Raw genomic sequence first — 17,930 nt, forward strand, 5'->3', positions numbered from 1 at the left:
AATTACGCATCATAGGTGCAATAACAAGTGTGCAGTGTAGGAAGTGTGCTAAACTTTTATTACTGATGAGTTTTTCATTTTGGTAAGATCTTGTTGCTTTAAAGTTCTGTTCCACTGGGGAAGTAAGTAGTTTAAAATCAAACGGAAAGCATTTAAAAACATTTTTGTCAAGTGTATTAATACAGCATAGGTGAATAAGAGCATTGCTGACGATCATGTGTTGAAAAAAGAGGCCTGTCCGATACCTGGGACAATACTGTGTGGCACATTCTTATCATTAGTATTTTGACCTGAGGTTGTTTTGGTAAATTACATAATATTTTATCTCTCTGTATTATAAGCAAACCTTTCTCGCCTCACTTAAATTCCTAATTAATATATTCTTTCGATGTTTAAAGTGATAGCATGGGATTGAGGGGGGGGGAGGGGGGGATGTTTGAGGTAAAGAAAATCAGCTAGGTCACATGGCGTGATGGCGTGGGATTGAGGGAGGGGTAATGAAAATCGAGCTTGGTCAGATGTGTCATCATTGAGTTAAGGTCCAGTAAACCCACGATTCTTTAAATAATCGAACACCCAAGAAGAAAACAGCTTCATACACCTCATTACTTTACAAATGAGTTAATGTGTTAAGCGATGGACATTGAGAATATAAGCTAGAAAAAGTTTATAAAAGGTATCACTTTATGGTTAACGTTTTTTGGAAGTCAGCAAGTGCTCTCATTGTTATCATACACTGGATGAGTGCAGTCTGTGTACTCTGCGCTTGTTTTTAAGGGAAGCTAGTTTTTCACACGTCTCAGTGCTTGTGACGTCGTATCTTCTGAACTATGTGTCGTACAGTGAAAAAATTGTGAGGATATATTCAGTGACGTTAGTGGATACTGTCTGCAAAGTATGTTGCGAGTAGAGTTGGCAGTAAAGACGTAATAAATTAAGACGTCATGTCTGATGCGACAGTTGTAGTGCATGAACAGCGAAAATGTAACAAGCGTTAAACTTTTTCCTTTCATTGTTTTGTGGGATGTACAGGGAGAAGTAGTTTCATAAAGGTTTGAAATTATGTTTAAAGTTTGTTGGAAGTAGGCAAGTGCTGCCGTTCCAGAGCAATGGATGGATATAGTCGCGGTAATTTGCGTGTAGTGAGCTGCGCTGCCTCAAGGCAATACAGTACGCAGTTTCTAATTGTAATACTTATTTTAAAATATCCTGTGACGTAAGATTGTACGTATTAATGTGTAGATTATGACTGCATTTAAAATTTATAAATTCTGTCGATAATTATTTGAAGCACCGAAACACAAATTTTTATTGCCCCTGGAAGCTGTTAAATAGGCAACCTGCAACTCCGAATGTGTACCATGAACCCTGAACCGCATTAGTCTGTTAGTAACATAGATAGCGATGGCACGCAATGGAAATAAAATGTTCCACTTGTTTCCACAAAATAAAGTGTCTTCCTGAGCAGGAAAATCTCTACCACAACATTCTAAAGAGGATGTCTATGCTACAATGCGTACGACACGGTATTGAAAGTTAGCCACCAGCAGATTTTTCGAAAGTGCGGAAAGATGTTCACTTCCGAGCAGACTACCTATAACTTGGATATTACTTGTTGTTCCTTTAACAATAAAGTTTTTTTTTAATTTCATAAGACTTATTCCTTTATTCCGTGCTGCCTGCATTCCGTAGATATGCGACTACTGCAAAACTTTACTGGAGCAATTTATGGACTATCGGTTTAACTTGAAGGCTTCAGATACTATTGTTTCATATTTATTACGTGTCACCCAATAAACACAATTAGCTGAAATATTACTCCCAGCCTAAAAATGTTGATTTTTTATAACTTTCAAGGGGTTGCATTTGTTAACCAAAGTGAAAATAGCACCATGATCAATAGTACCTGTTTGGTTTATGTTATATTAAAGAGACTTCTGTTTTATTTCAGGAATGGGACATACGGCTCGCGCCTTCTAGATACCTGTCGGTGAGTTAAATTTGTGTATTTGATGTCCAACATACTCTTTTGTATTTCCGTTGTGTAGCTGTAAGGATTGTTTTAATGCACTTTAAGAATTATACATGGTTTTTTTTGAATAATCCTCGAAACCCCTCTTGCGGGTTCGGGGGTTAGAATAGGCCCGCGGTATTCCTGCCTGTCGTAAGAGGCGACTAGAAGGAGTCTCAAATGTTTCGGCCTTATGTGATGGTCCCCTCTCGGGTTTGACCTCTATCTTTCTAAATTGTTCCGAAGAGCGAGCCAATTGGGGAAGGGTGCCTTACATGGTGCACTGTATCTGTCATGCATTGAGACCTTTAGCTGGCTTTCTGGTCGTTGCAATGGTGTCCAGCTCGTTTTCCATCTCTTGGGCGAGGATACGTCCATGGGTGCGATTTCCACGCTGCAATGTGCAGTGTTGCTTTTCGCTGCGACGACGACCTCACACATTTTTGCACCTAAGATCCAGCACGGTAGCCAGTCCGTTGTGGTGGGGCCGCCATGTACCCTGTTGGTTGTAGCCCCCTGACAACACAGGGATCGCTCTACTGATGCCTGCGCCGTTTACTCCCCACGTATGCCAAGGAGTAGATGCCCATCTCAAATGGTTCAAATGGCTCTGAGCACTATGGGACTTAACATCTGTGGTCATCAGTCCCCTAGAACTTAGAACTACTTAAACCTAACTAACCTAAGGACATCACACACATCCATGCCCGAGGCAGGATTCGAACCTGCAACCGTAGCAGTCCCGCGGTTCCGGACTGAGCGCCTAGAACCGCTAGACCACCGCGGCCGGCAGATGCCCATCTCACTGGGGCGTCAGGATTCCCGGCAATGGCCATCCTGCCAGGTGGCCCTTGCTGTGGCTGGGTGGCGCCCATGGGGAGGGCCTCTGGTCTGAGTAGGTGGGATCAGGGTGGATGACATGCAATGAAGTGTGGCACATCATCTCTTGCTGGTGGCCAGCCACCAGCAGTCTCTAAGCGTTCGAGGGCTCATTTTAAAGGTAACGTTTATGACCCCAAATCGTTCCCATCCCTGGCCACACCATGGGCTTGTCCAAAATGCGCTCTGGGTCAGTTTCGATAAAAACGGCATCCTCCGCCCAGTCACGCAGGTTACTTGCTTGTGACAAGTTGGGGGATGTTATCGTTACCATCACACCACATAAGAGTTTAAATATGGTCCTGGGTGTTATTTTCCATAGGGACCTACTTTTGCAGTCTGATGATGAGCTGCGCGCCAACTTAGAGCGTAGAGGTGTTCATTTGTCCGGCGCGTTCATCGGGGTCCGAGGGACAATCAGGTTGCTACCGGTGCCTTCATCTTGGCCTTCGAGGGTGATACATTACCGGAGGTCAAGGTGATGGTCTACCGTTGTGTCCCCCAATGCGGTGCTTTAAGTGCTGGAAGTTCGGCCATATGTCTTCCCGCTGCACTTCCAGCCTCACATGTCGAGATTGCGGACGCCCATCTCATCCCGATACTCTATGTGCTCCGCCTCCCGTCTGTGTCAACTGTGGAGAGCCTCATTCACCTTGCTCGCCAGACTGCAGGATCTTACAGAAAGAACGCAAAATCATGGAATATAAGACCCTGGACCGACTGACTTACACTGAGGCTAAGCGGAAATTTGAACGGCTACATCCAGTGTGCATGATGGCATCATATGCCTCAACTGTCACTCCTGCTCCAGCTCCTTTAGCTGCACCACAAACAGTCAGCTCTCAGAGGACCTCACCTGCCCCCTTGACGATGGGGGGCCCTTCTCTCGCTGTTGTTCCCACACCATCTACCTCGGGAGCAGCACCCACTAAACCACCGGGGACACTAGTCCCCACTTCTAAGCCAGAGAAGCGTAAGTCTTCTTCGGCTTCTCTCGCTCGAAAGGGATCCCTTGGGTCACTTCCTTCCCAGGTTCCTACCAGCGGCACAGCAGGCACCAACCAATGGCTGAAGAAGCCACAGGTCACTGATCGTCGAGCTTCACGATCATCTTCGGTCCCAGAGACTGACTCCAATAAGCCCTCTCAACAACGACAACCAAAGGAACAGCGAGAGAAAACGACATTGAAGACCCGTAAGACCAAGGCACCTGCTGTGGCACCTACTCCACCGCTACCTACAAGCTCTGCGTCTGAGGATGCGGTGGAGATTCTTGCGTCCGCTGAGGACCTCGATCTCGCCGGTCCCTCAGACGCAATGGATAGCACTTGCACGGGTGCTCCATCGGAGGCAGCAGGTTACCCATAGGCGTAATCTGCCTTCCCAGACCCGTCACGCCTTTCTCAGCCATGGACAATACCATCCTCCAGTGGAACTGCAGTGGTTTCTTCCACTATCTAGCTGAGCTCCGACAACTTATCAGCCTTCACCCTTTCTTCTGCATTGTTCTTCAGGAAACTTGGTTTCCAGCAATGCGAACCCCCGCCCTCCGTGGCTATCGGGGTTATTATAAGAACCGGGCAGCTTATGAAAGGGTGTCTGGAGGCGTCTGCATATATGTCCTTAACTCTCTTCACAGCGAGTCTATCCCTCTACAAACAGCTTTAGAGGCTGTCGCTGTTCGGGTGTGGACGCCACAGGCTGTTACCGTCTGCAGTCTTTACCTTCCACCGGATGGTGATGTCGCGAAACATGTCCTGGCTGCTCTGATAGCCCAATTGCCGCCACCTTTCTTATTACTGGGCGACTTCAACGCCCATAACCCTCTGTGGGGTGGGTCAGTGGCGACAGGTCGAGGCGCCACCATTGAGTATTTATTGGCACAGCTCGATCTTTCGCTGTTAAATGATGGTTCCATCACACACTTCAGTGTGGCGCATGGCACGTACTCTGCCATTGACCTTTCAATCTGCAGCCCTAGCCTCTTACCATCTGTCCAATGGAGAGTGCATGACGACCTGTGTGGTAGTGACCACTTTCCGATCTTTCTGTCACTGCCACAGCGTCAGTCTTCTGGGCGCCCTTGCATGTGGCCAATGAATAAGGCTGACTGGGACTTGTTTTCCTCCATTGCCGCTATTGAGCGTATCTCTAATGATGCCGTTGATGCGGTGGTTCAATCGGTCACCACGGGCATCGTTACTGCCGCCGAAACTTCCATTCCCAGTTCTTCTGGGTCCCCTCGGCGGCGGACTGTGCCTTGGTGGTCGCCTGAGATCACTGAAGCGATTAAAGATCGCCGGGGGGCGCTCCAGCGTCACAAGCGACATCCCTGCATTGAACACCTCATTACCTTCAAATGTCTGCGTGCGCGGGCCCGCCGCCTTATCCGCCAAAGCAAGCAGGAGTGCTGGGAGCGGTATGTGTTCACCATTGGCCTCCATGTCTCTCCATCGCAGGTCTGGGCCAAGATCCGATGCCTCTATGGCTATCGGACCCCTGTCAGCGTCCCTGCGCTCTCACTGAATGGAGCAGTTTGTACAGACTCCGACGAAATTGCCAACCGCTTGGCAGAGCATTTTGCTCTGAGTTTCGCTTCTTCCAATTACCCCCTGGCCTTCCGCTCCATTAAAGAGCGGATGGAACGTCGGAGCCTTTCTTTTCGCGCCCACCATTCTGAATCCTACAATGCTCCATTCAGTGAGTGGGAATTTCACAGTGCCCTTGATGCTTGCCCTGATACCGCTCCTGGGCCAGATCGCATCCACTGTCAGATGCTGAAACACCTTTCAGTGGAGGACCGAGCGAGGTGGCACAGTGGTTAGACACTGGACTCGCATTCGGGAGGACGACGGTTCAATCCCGCGTCCTGCCATCCTGATTTAGGTTTTCCGTGATTTCCCTAAATCGCTCCAGGCAAATGGTTCATTTCAAAGGGCACGGCCGACTTCCTTCCCCGTACTTCCCTAACCCGATGAGACTGATGACCTCGCTGTCTGGTCTCCTTCATCAAAACCAACCAACCAACCTTTCAGTGGACTGCAAGCGACGCCTCCTCGACCTTTACAACCGTCTCTGGGTCGAGGATGAGTTTCCGTCGCAATGGCGGGAAAGCATTGTCATCCCCGTTTTGAAACCGGGGAAGAGGCCTTTGGAGGTGGACAGCTACCGCCCCATTAGCCTCACCAACGTTCTTTGCAAGCTTCTCGAACGGATGGTGAGCCGGCGCTTGAATAGGGTACTGGAGTCTCGGGGCCTTCTGGCTCCGTCTCAGGGTGGGTTCCGTAAAGGCCGCTCCGCCACCGACAATCTGGTGAGTCTGGAGTCGGCCATCCGTACTGCCTTTGCCCGCCGTCAGCGCCTGGTCGCTGTCTTTTTCGACACGCGGAAGGCGTACGAAACGACATGGCGGCATCACGTCCTTTCTACACTTCATGGATGGGGTCTTCGGGGTCCTCTGCCGATCTTTATCCGAAATTTTCTGTCGTATCATACCTTCCGCGTGCAAGTCGCGGCCTCCCATAGTTCCTCCCGAGTCCAGGAGAACGGGGTACCACAGGGATCTGTCCTCAGTGTCTGCCTGTTTTTAATCGCAATAAACGGGCTCGCTGCGGCGGTGGAAATTCTGTCTCCGCTTCCATGTATGCTGACGACTTCTTCCTTTACTACCGCTCTACTGGCATTGCAGCTGTTGAACGTCAGCTACAGGGCGCTATCCGCAAGGCGCAGTCTTGGGCTGTAGCGCATGGTTTTCAGTTTTCGGCTGCCAAGACCCGCGTTATGCATTTCTGCCGGCGCCGAACAGTCCATCCTGAGCCGCGGGCTTATCTTGCCGACGAACTCCTTGCTGTGGTGGAGACCCACAGGTTTTTGGGTGTAGTTTTTGGGGCCCGGCTGGCTTGGCTGCCTCATATTCGGCAGCTTAAACAGGCGTGTTGGCGGCATCTAAATGCTCTGAGATGCTTGAGCCACACCCGCTGGGGCGCCGACCGATCTACCCTGTTACGGCTCTACCAGGCGTTAATCCAGTCTCGTCTGGATTATGGGAGCCTGACTTATGGCTCAGCATCCCCATCTGCGCTGCGGTTACTGGACCCAATCCTACACAGCGGAATACGCCTTGCCACTAGTGCTTTCCGGACCAGCCCAGTGGACAGCATACTTGCGGAGGCAGGTGTCCCTCCATTGCGGTTCAGGCGCCAAAATTTACTGGCCGCTTATGCTGCCCATGTTTTTAGCTTGCCCGGGCATCCAAACTATCGTCTCCTGTTCCCGCAATCGGTCGTCCATCTGCCAGAACGTCGGCCCCGGTCAGGTTGTACGATCGCGGTCCGCGTCAAAGAGCTTCTCTCCGGGCTTAGGGTTTTCACTGTTCCACCTCCTTTTCGGGCCACTTTGCGTACACCCCCATGGTGTGTTCCTCGCCCTTGCCTTCGGCTCGACTTGGCACAGGGCCCGAAGGACTCAGTCCCTCCAGAGGCCTTCCGCCGCCGCTTTTATTCCATCCTGGCCACGTATCAGGGCTCTGACGTTGTTTACACTGACGGTTCGATGGTTGCTGGTCGTGTCGGTTATGCGCTAACTCTAGGGGACCATTCCGAACAACGTTCCTTGCCGGCTGGCTGCAGCGTTTACACTGTAAGTAGGCTGTTTATGTTTTCTCTATGTAAGTAGGCTGTTTATGTTTTCTTATTCATATGAAACGTCCCCTTTGAACAATTATACATGACTGTTCTTAACCTGACACACAATATTTTGTTAGCGCAACGCAATCTGACTTTCAAAATTCCCTACAAAAGAATGGCCCTGACTAACATTAAACTATACCTTTCACAAATCACTTACCTCACAAAAATCTTCGCTGCTCAAGCTACTGCAATACAGCGAGCGCCACTACTGCCAGCTAAATAAAAGATTCAAACTATGGAAGGCACTAACTACTGATAGGGATAGTTAGCAAATGAAAGATATTAATAGAGAACAAACAATGTATTTACCTTGATATCATCATATATAAATATAGCAGTTCATGACAAATTACAAAACTCCGCCATCTCTCTCCCCACATCCACCACTGCTGGCGTCTCACCTCCAACTGCGCAACGCTACGCGCTATTCACATCCAGCTGCCGCTGCCCAACACTACAATGGCAGACAACAATGCAAACTAGCCACAGACTGCACACAGCACAGCCAGTGATTTTCATATTGAGCGCTACGTAACGTTGCCAATAAGAAAACATAAACAGCCTACTTACATAGAGAAAACATAAACAGCCTACTTACAACACTGCTGAGCTGGTCGCCATCTTTCGAGCCCTAGAGTATATCCGCTCCTGCTCAGGTGAGTCCTTCGTGATCTGTAGCGATTCCCTGAGCGGTTTACGAGCTCTCGACCAGTATTTCCCTCGTTCTCGTCTGGTGATAGCTATCCAGGAGTCCCTGCATACTCTTGCCCGTTGCGGCCGCTCTGTGGTCTTTGTGTGGACCCCCGGTCATGTCGGTATCCCGGGCAATGAACATGTTGACCGCCTGGCGAAAGAGGCCACCAGGCAACCATCTCTGGATGTTGGCCTCCCAGAGACTGATTTGCGAGCGGTCCTCCGCCGAAAAGTTTTTGCGCTTTGGGACGCTGAATGGCGCGATGGGATCACACCCAATAAACTCCGTGCCACTAAGGAGACGACGACTGTGTGGCGGTCATCCATGCGAGCCAACCGCAGGGACTCAGTCGTCCTTTGTCGGCTCCGCATTGGCCACTCCCGGCTGACACACAGTTATTTACTGCGCCGGGAGGACCCTCCTCTGTGTCGCTGCGGGGCGGCTTTGACAGTGGCCCACATTTTGTTGGCCTGCCCCCTTTTAGCTGTGGCCAGGCGGACATTTGCGCTGCCTGATACGCTCCCTGCCCTTTTATCTGATGACCCTGCTATGGCTGGCTTAGTTTTACGTTTTATTCGGGCAGGGGGTTTTTATCGTTTAATATGAGTGTTTATGTTTTATTTTATTGTTTTGTGTTGATTCTGGCCTTTGGCCTACAGTTTTAAACTGAGTTTTTAATGTGTTCTCGGTGGTTCGCTTTTCCTTTTTTATTCTATGGTCGGCCAACCACTGCCACACTCCGTGTGATTTTAATTTGTTATGTCTGTTCTTTGTCTGAGTTTTTCTTGTCCTGTGTTGTCTGTTGTCTCTATTATCCGTTTTTTACTCTGTGTGGTAGTTTTTAAGTTTTGGAACAAGGGACCGATGACCGTTGCAGTCTGGTCCCTTTAATCCCACAAACCAACCAATCCTCGAAACAATTCATTTGAATGCTTAGAGAGTAATTGAGATCTTTTTTTTAAGAGATTTTTCATTCAAGAACACTATGGTAGCAACTGTTTCTACCGATCTTTTCCATTTGTACAGGTGAGAGCGCGAAGCTGTTTCGGTTAGCTTGTGGAAGTTAAAGAACAAGACATCAACCTGTTGTGTACCACTTCTTAGATGTCATGGACGTACAGTAGGAGCTGGACACATGATCACATTTGGCGAAATTCACGTTAATTCCCGCAGCAAAAATTTTCACTCTCCAAAAGACCATGAAATGCGACAGTAAACCATATTTTACTATTGCATATTCGACTCACGTAGGCAATATAGTCCTTTCATCATATCCAAAAATAACAGCTTCGCTGTGGTTCTAAATAATTTATTTAATGAGCGGTTTCGTAGCTTAGGAGCCACATCATTAGGTTTAATATGCCAAATCATGACATTAAACCTGCAACATGGACGGGACCGAACATTTTTTTGTCTATTAATAGTTTGTCATCCTCATCTGCCTAACGGCAGACACGGTAACTTCGTTACTCCAACGACCTTCGACAAGCTGTTGCTGCAAGGGGACCAAGTTCTGTTGCACTAATACTGCACTACAACTGACCGCTTTCAGTTTCGGCAGTCACCCAGGATTGCGACCAACAGATAAATGAGCTCAAAAGGCCTGTTCTCTATAGGGCTGGGACAGAACGCTTGCTATTCTCCGTTGCTTGTGAATTCAACCAAGTACATCACTGCAGTGTCCTACGTATGCAGAAATTGGTTGTTCTTAGTAATGGTAGTGTACTACGAACGGTAATCGTAAAAGTTTACCACTTCTAAAAAAAAAAAAATAAAGCTGTATCTGTGATACTTGGTGTGTCACTGCTAGCCTTTGTCTGCACATTCCCTCTTCAGTGCGATAAATTTCTGCCGAAGGAGGATGACTTGGCAGACATCTTGGTCGTAGAAGTCTTCAAGTGTGCATATCGGCCTTTCAGTAAACGTCCTGTCTCGAAAATAACCTTCAAAAAAATGGTTCAAATGGCTCTGAGCACTATGGGACTTAACATCTATGGTCATCAGTCCCCTAGAACTTAGAACTACTTAAACCTAACTAACCTAAGGACATCACACAACACCCAGTCATCACGAGGCAGAGAAAATCCCTGACCCCGCCGGGAATCGAACCCGGGAACCCGGGCGTGGGAAGCGAGAACGCTACCGCACGACCACGAGCTGCGGACAAATAACCTTCACCGTGGCATGTCTGCCACGTAATGGTTTCATCTAACGAAGAAAGATGTAGTAGTCAGTGGAGGCCATTTAAGCAAAATGAAAGGGGCATTAGCGTGGAACGAAGACACTTCCTGTACTTTCGGTATCATGCTCCTGGGACGGTTAGCCCCTTAAGAGCATGATCTATTAGTACCAGTGGCAGTTCAAAAAAAAACATTCAACATCACCTTCGCCGATGATAATTGGGTCTCCTTCAAGGGTGGTAATGAATCCACACGTTTTCTCTGCTTCATTTGTTACTTCGTCTGATCGTATGGCATCGTATTGGCAGTACAGTAGTGGAAATCAGTATAAAGGCAATATTCCTACTAAAGTAATAGTGCGATGTCTGAAGCATATATGTATCGAATTTATTGTAGTAGTGGCTACATATAAGACACTCAAAAATCATGAGGAATTAGTTTCTTACATAACAAGAGTAAGAAAATACAACTTTTGAATTTCGTGGACGGAAACTGGTGTAATGGTGCTCACTGTTCTGTTGTGTCATTGTGTTGTTAGTACTTTGTCCAACCTCCGTTCTTCGTAACTGCCTCAAAAATTCTCTTCGACATTGATTTTTTTAGGGTTTGCAGTTATTGCAGTGAAATTTTTCCCCCCTCTTCTCCTATCGCTCTTTCCAGCTCACATACAGTCTCAAATTGCTCTCCATTGCGATAAATCGCCTTGCAAGTATTCCCCAAAGGTTTTCCACTGGGTTCAAATCCAGGCTACATACACGCCAGACCACTTTTTGATTGTAGCAGAAACAAGCACAGATGCATTATCTTGTTTAAACATTAGTCTATTGTCCCCTAAGTTCTAATGTATTCTAATCAGTCCAGTCTCTAGCATTTCAGTGTAAAGTTCATTCTAGTGCTGACCCAAGCAGTGCGTAATTTAACTTCAGCGCAGAAGACTGCCCAAATCACAATACATCCTCCACGAAAATTTCTGCTCATTCACACCTGCTATTCTGTTCTCGAATCACTCAGATTATGCCAGTAGTACTGAAATCCATCCGGCCCATCTAAATTAAACTCCTTCTCATCACTGAAGATCACTTTACCCCTTATTAAGGTCCATAACATATGTTTTTCAGCGAACTCCAATCTACACTGTTTGTGTTTGGGCATTAGAACAGATTGCTGCTGTCGTTTGTTGAACGCAAGATGGTTGTCACTTGACAAAATTTGTCTTGCGCGTCTGGCAGTTACTGGCAGCTGTAAATCAGCAGCAAGTTAAGAAGAATAACGATTTGTGGCACCTGTTGGCAGCTGAGGGTTTCGATTAATTATCATTTATAGAAGTAACATGGGCTCATGAATACACATTATATGTACGGTCGTCTTCAAATGTAGTACATATTTGTAGCAAAGTATATGAACTTAAATTAAGGCTGTTGTAATACAATGCAATCAGTAGAAGAAAAGCGTCACTGAAAACATTTAGTAAGTCAGTGAGACCATGTCTCATATTGCATAACACATTTCAGTGTAATTACAGTTACTGTCATTAATCATCCGATTACGCAGATAACACTACAAAGTTTCGTCAGGCAGTCACAGCGTCACAACTTTTGGGTCGCCACCCACAAACAGAACAGCGCACACCAAGTGTTCCGATTGGTGCGGACTTTTAACGATCAGACAGTCTCTTGATGGATCGTAACATAGAAAGTAATGCAGGTTACCAGTTAAAATAACCTCATACATCAGCGGCCTGAAGTATAGCTCTACAATGTCAGTATAGGCTCTTGAGCAGAAAAGTTTCACGATCATTGGTCTAAATACTGGTGAATATCAATAATTCAAGAACAGTCTTAATCGCATTTATTATTGTTATAACACCGCCAACTGGTCGACTGCTGGTGGTGTCGGTCCTGCCTACTTAACGGCAGGAAACTTTTGATAGTTTGCTGCCGTTATGAAGACAGGAGTGACACCACCAGCAGTCGACCAATGGTGTAAACGCCCAGAAATGACCCCTACGTCGGGTTGAAACCGGTTGGCGGTATTGTAACAATAATAAATGCGATTAAGACTGTTCTTGAATTATTGATTAATCATACTAATCGCTGCTTCTCTCCACAACCATGTTGTCCAAAAATCTAAATACTGGTTTCCTGGATTCGCTACCTGTCGGGGTCGGAGATTCTCTCCACTCGGCAACTGTGTATTTGTGTTGTCGTCGTCATAAGCTCATCAGCATCGCTGAGCAAGTAGCATACGATCATTTCATATATCGCTCTTGAGACGTAGAAAATGAATTACTGCCCGATACCTCACTTTATAAATGGGCTGCGGCATTTCGGATGGTCTTCTGTAGCGGCGTACTACGGTACTTTTCGCGTTGGGTTTTAAGTGTTTACCAGGACTGCAGACAAACACCTACAAAGAAAATGTAATTTTATTTGGTCTGATAGAATTCAATTTTTCTGGAGGCATATGAGTCTAAACTTCATGTTCGATAAGGATAGAGGATGAAGTTTAGAATTAAAATTTTTGCCAAGGACAGGACTTGAATCCAGGTCTCCCGCTTGCTAGGAAGATGTGCTAACCCCACTGTGACATTGTAGCTCGCACTAACCTACTCGTGCCGTCCCTAACACAAGCTAGGGTAGTCCAGGCAGCTGTAAGAGTCACAGTTCCACGGTGGTGTGCTGGCTAGCCCATCTGCCTAGTAAGCGGATTGCCGGCACGGTAGCTCAGCGTGTTCGGTCAGAGGGTTGCGTGGCCTCTGTAATGAAAAATAAAACTGAGTTAATCGATCAACAACGAACTTCAGTGGATGTCTTACGACGTCCGCCCCGAGCAGATGCAACGAACAAAAGCGAACAAAATGAGACTTAAAAAAAAAAAACGTAAGCGGGAGTCCTGGGTTCAAGTTCCGGCTTTGGCACAAATTTTAATTCGTTACTTCAACTTCTATCCTTATCGTAATTTTATTTTTTGTAGGTGGTAATTGATACTTGACTACCACTCGCATAAAATTTTATATCGTATTATCAAATGTCAAACAAGCCACACGTGGGTGCCAACAAGGCGGTTCTTGACAACATTGGGCGAGTTTCTACCGGACGTTGAAAAACCGGGTTGCTGGTGGTAGAGCGTGAGACGTAAGGGCGGCTTAACACGACAGCGTGACGGCCAGCGCTTAAGTGGGTGTAACCTGTGGCTGGGTGTGCGGCCTGGCGTGTCCCGACGCCGTCCCTCATGGCGGCGCCGCCGCCGCCGCCACCCACCACTTGCGGCGCTATAGGCGCCACTTCACACGCCGACGCCGACGCCGACTCCGCCGGTGCCGCCGCTACTGTACTGCTACTGCCACTGCTCACGCCGCGGGTCGTTGGCGGCCTAAGTGGCGGGCAGCAGCCTCTCTGTGGCCTCTTTCCTGGCAGGCTGCACCAAGTAATGCGCCCCACAGCTTCCCAGTAACAGCACTCTGGTTTCACATTTAAGATAGAGGTGTCTCCTGTTCCTTTCGCTTCGCAAGTACGAAAAATTGTCAAGTAGTTAAATTGATCTACATTCTTTCCGGATTATTGTGAGAAGTAGCAGTAGTAGTAGTAGTTGTTGTTGTTGTTTCCTGGTCGAAGCCGGCCGGTGTGGCCGAGCGGTTCTAGGCGCTTCAGTCTGGAACCTTGCTGCTGCTACGGTCGCAGGTTCGAATCCTGCCACGGGCATGGATGTGTGTGCTGTCCTTAGGTTAGTTAGGTTTAAGCAGTTCTAAGTCTAGGGGACTGATGTTAAGTCCCATAGTGCTTAGAGCCATTTGAACCATTTGTGTGTGTGTGTGTGTGTGTGTGTGTGTGAGAGAGAGAGAGAGAGAGAGAGAGAGAGAGAGAGAGAGAGAGAGAGAGAGGGAGAGAGAGAGGGAAGGAGACAATATGTAGAACACTTCAAGCCTTAAAACCACCATCTTAACGTTTCCCTTTTTTTTTTTGCATTAATCTTGCCTCTAAACTCTTCGGACTGTCGGGGTATTCTAGGCAGCCATAGACAATATGTTAAGATAAAATGATTAATGTGCTTTAATGAATCCTATCTGAACCACGTTGACGTTGATCACGACATTGCACTGTATAGTGTCAATAAACGTCAGCAACAAGTGAAAAATGGCTCTGAGCACTATGGGACTTAACATCTATGGTCATCAGTCCCCTAGAACTTAGAACTACTTAAACCTAACTAACCTAAGGACAGCACACAACACCCAGTCATCACGAGGCAGAGAAAATCCCTGACCCCGCCGGGAATCGAAGAAGTGAAGAAACGTAACAGAACGAATTTGAAAGTAGGCCATAAAAGCAATTATCTTGAGACTAAATTTATGTATATCCAACATATCGAAAATACAGTAGTACAATTTTGCAATGAAGTCACAGACCCAGTGATGTTTTTTTGATGTATAAGACAGTTGAAGAGAACTGCTAAATCGGTGTGAAATAAATAATAATAATAATAATAGTGAACCTCGAAAAGAGTGTCCCCTTTCCTTCAGAGATTCTCATTTGAGTTCCCGAAACATTCGAAATTGCCCACCCTGTCCGCCAGGTCATTTGTGTGCATGGAGAACAACAGATGTCCTATCACACTTCCCCTGGGGAACTCCTGACGATGCCCTTGTCTTAATGAACACTCGCCGTCGAGGACAACATACTAGGTTCTATCACTTATGGTCTTCGAGCCACTCACCTACTGGGAACCCATTCCCTATGCTCGTACCTATGTTATTAACAGTCTGCAGTGGGGTATGGTGTCAAATGCTTTTCAGAAATACAGGAATATCGAATCTACTTGTTTTCCCTCATCCATAGTTCACAGTATATCATGTGAGAAAAGGGCAAGATGAACTTTCATACGAGCGATGCTTTCTAAAACAGTTGTGATTCGCGGATATAAACTTTCCGGCCTCTAGAAAATTTATTATATTTGAATTCAGAATATGTTCTAGAAGTCTGCAGCAAACCGATGTTAAGGATATTGGTCTGTAATCTTGCGGGTCCGTTCGTTTACCCTTCTTATATACAGGAGTCGCCTGCGCCTTTTTCCTGTCGCTTGGGACTTCGTACTGGGCGAGCGATTGTGGTAAGTGCAAGTAAGGGCCCAATGCGCAGAGTACCCTTCCATCCCGAACTGGCGATTTATTTGTTTCAACTTTTTCAGTTATTTCTCTACTCCAGGAATGCTTATTACTATGTCTTCCTTACCGGATTATGTGCAATGGTCAAACAACGCTATGTTTGTACGATTCATCTGCGTGAACCATTTCTTGAACTCCGGCTTTCGTTTTGCTATATTCAACTGCCACATCAGACAGGTCATTGAGCTACTGAGGGAAGTATTAGACATGCATAGCGATTTTACGTAGGACCAGAACTGTCTGGGCTTCTCGGCCAGATCTTTTGCTAAGATATGACGGTGGTAGGTGTATGCTCCGCACATAGCTCTTTTCACAGACGAAAGAATCTGTGCTAACCTTTGCCTGCTGGCATTTGCAGTTTCTATTTTGAACCGAGAGTGTAACAGTTTTTGCTTCCTCAGCATTTTCCGAATTTTACTGCTAAACCACGGTGGGTCTTCTCCGTCCTCAATCCACTTACAAGTCATATACGAGGGTTGGAACTTTAATAGTGGCAACTATTTATTTACAGCTCGTACAAAATAGATGCATGTTTCGACGTTTTACTGACCTTCAGAGTAGTCACTAGCATTGTGTATAACCCGTTGCCAGCGATGTGGAAGTCGTAGGATACTCTTAGCAGTGCCAGTTGTCTTGACAGTTCAAGCAGCGCGGTCTGTTGCCCGACGAATCTGTAGCAGTTCTGAAGCGAATGCCGTGAAGTGTTTCCTTCAGTTCAGAAATCGAGTTGAACTTACGAGAACTTAAGTCAGGGGAGTGCAGTAGGTGGTATAGCACTTAGCAGCCCCATCAGTCCAGCAAATCAGTAACAGCTTGCACTGTACGTGCTTGAGCATTGTCCTGCAAAATGATGGTCAGGTCCTGCAGAAAGTATCATCACTTCTGTCTCTAAGCTGGTCGTAGCTTGTGTTCCAAAAATGAGCAGCATAGAGACAGGAGTGATGACCACTTTCTGCAGGACCTGACCATCATTTTGCAGGACAATGCTCAAGCACGTACAGTGCAAGCTGTTACTGATTTGTTTTACTGATGGGGCTGCTAAGTACTATACCACCTACTGCACTCCCCTGACTTGAGCCCTCGTGAGTTCAACTCGATTTCTGAACTGAAGGAAACACTTCACGGCATTCGCTTCAGAACTGCTACAGATTCGTCGGGCAATAGACCGCGCCGCTCGAACTGTCAACACAACTGGCATTGCTACGAGTATCCTACGATTCCACATCGCTGGCAATGGGTTATACACAATGCTGGTGACTACTTTTAAGGCCAGTAAAATTTTGAACACATATCTATTTTGCACGAGCTGCAAATAAATAGTTGCCAGTATTAAAGTTCCAACCCTCGTATTTGTCCAGAGCACGATTTACAATCTGTTTAAACTTTGCCCATAGATCCTCTATGTCCAACACACTGGAACTAAAGTTTACAATTCATTGTTTGAGATGCTAACTTATCAGCTCTAGAAGAAACACTGTCCTAGCCTTCTTGACCGATTTATTAACTTTAGTTATCGTAGTTGCCATGATGACATCGTGATCTCTAAACCCCCTCTCTATGTACTGTTGCCGTCGATAAGATCCGGCCTGTTTGTAGCTACAAGTTGTAAGATATTTCCATTGCGTGTGGACTGCTGAACAAGGTGCTATGTCGTGCCATACTCAAGACTCACACCTTCACAGCACTAAATATTTAAATAACTTTTCAAAATCATAGACATATGGTGTATAGCATCTTAAAATTATGAAGACTGCCACATGATGACATACTGTGACACGGGTTGCAGAACATAAAAAGATTATTAGCAGCTTTGTGAGAAATACACACAAAAATGTGAGTCATACGAAAAATGGAAGAGTGTCACTGCTCTATGAGTTGCTCAGATAATTGTCACGCTTTCTTTCGTCGGTCATCCGCTGCCGAAGAGACAGATCAGGTCGACGACTGCTGATTTTACATTTTCAGCTTTGCGCTGAAAGTCACAGGAAATATTGGATCTATTTCCATCCCTGATAATGGTCACGAGACCGTGAGCCAGCTGTTGCTTTGCACCTTTGCGGTCACGCAAACGTAATCACTGCATTCTTAATCTTAGCCTGCGCAGTAAGCGTGCTGACGTTCGTGACCGCTTCGCTGATCTCCTCCGTCGAACACAGACGCATTTTGTTCACTTCAGTTTCCCAGCGATGAAGCAAAGGGTTTCCGACTCCTGCCAGAAAAAAAAACCTTGACGTTAATTTCAAACTATCTATCTTATTTAGATCTGTGTCCGCAACTGTACACACACACACACACACACACACACACACACACACAC

The 17,930-nt window shown here is 46.6% G+C and overlaps 1 protein-coding gene across 1 annotated transcript in view; it reads left to right on the plus strand.

Annotated features, from left to right (window-relative positions):
- Nucleotides 1-1,949: 1,949 nt before the first annotated feature.
- LOC124612283 (protein GDAP2 homolog) overlaps nucleotides 1,950-17,930 on the plus strand; it is a 678,155-nt gene continuing 662,174 nt past the window's right edge. The window contains exon 1 of the mRNA XM_047140390.1: nucleotides 1,950-1,990. The gene's annotated coding sequence lies outside the window, so the exon portion shown is untranslated. The remainder of the gene's footprint in view (nucleotides 1,991-17,930) is intronic.

This window comes from Schistocerca americana, chromosome 4 (genome assembly GCF_021461395.2).
Source record: "Schistocerca americana isolate TAMUIC-IGC-003095 chromosome 4, iqSchAmer2.1, whole genome shotgun sequence".
In the NCBI taxonomy this organism is placed as follows: domain Eukaryota; kingdom Metazoa; phylum Arthropoda; class Insecta; order Orthoptera; family Acrididae; genus Schistocerca; species Schistocerca americana.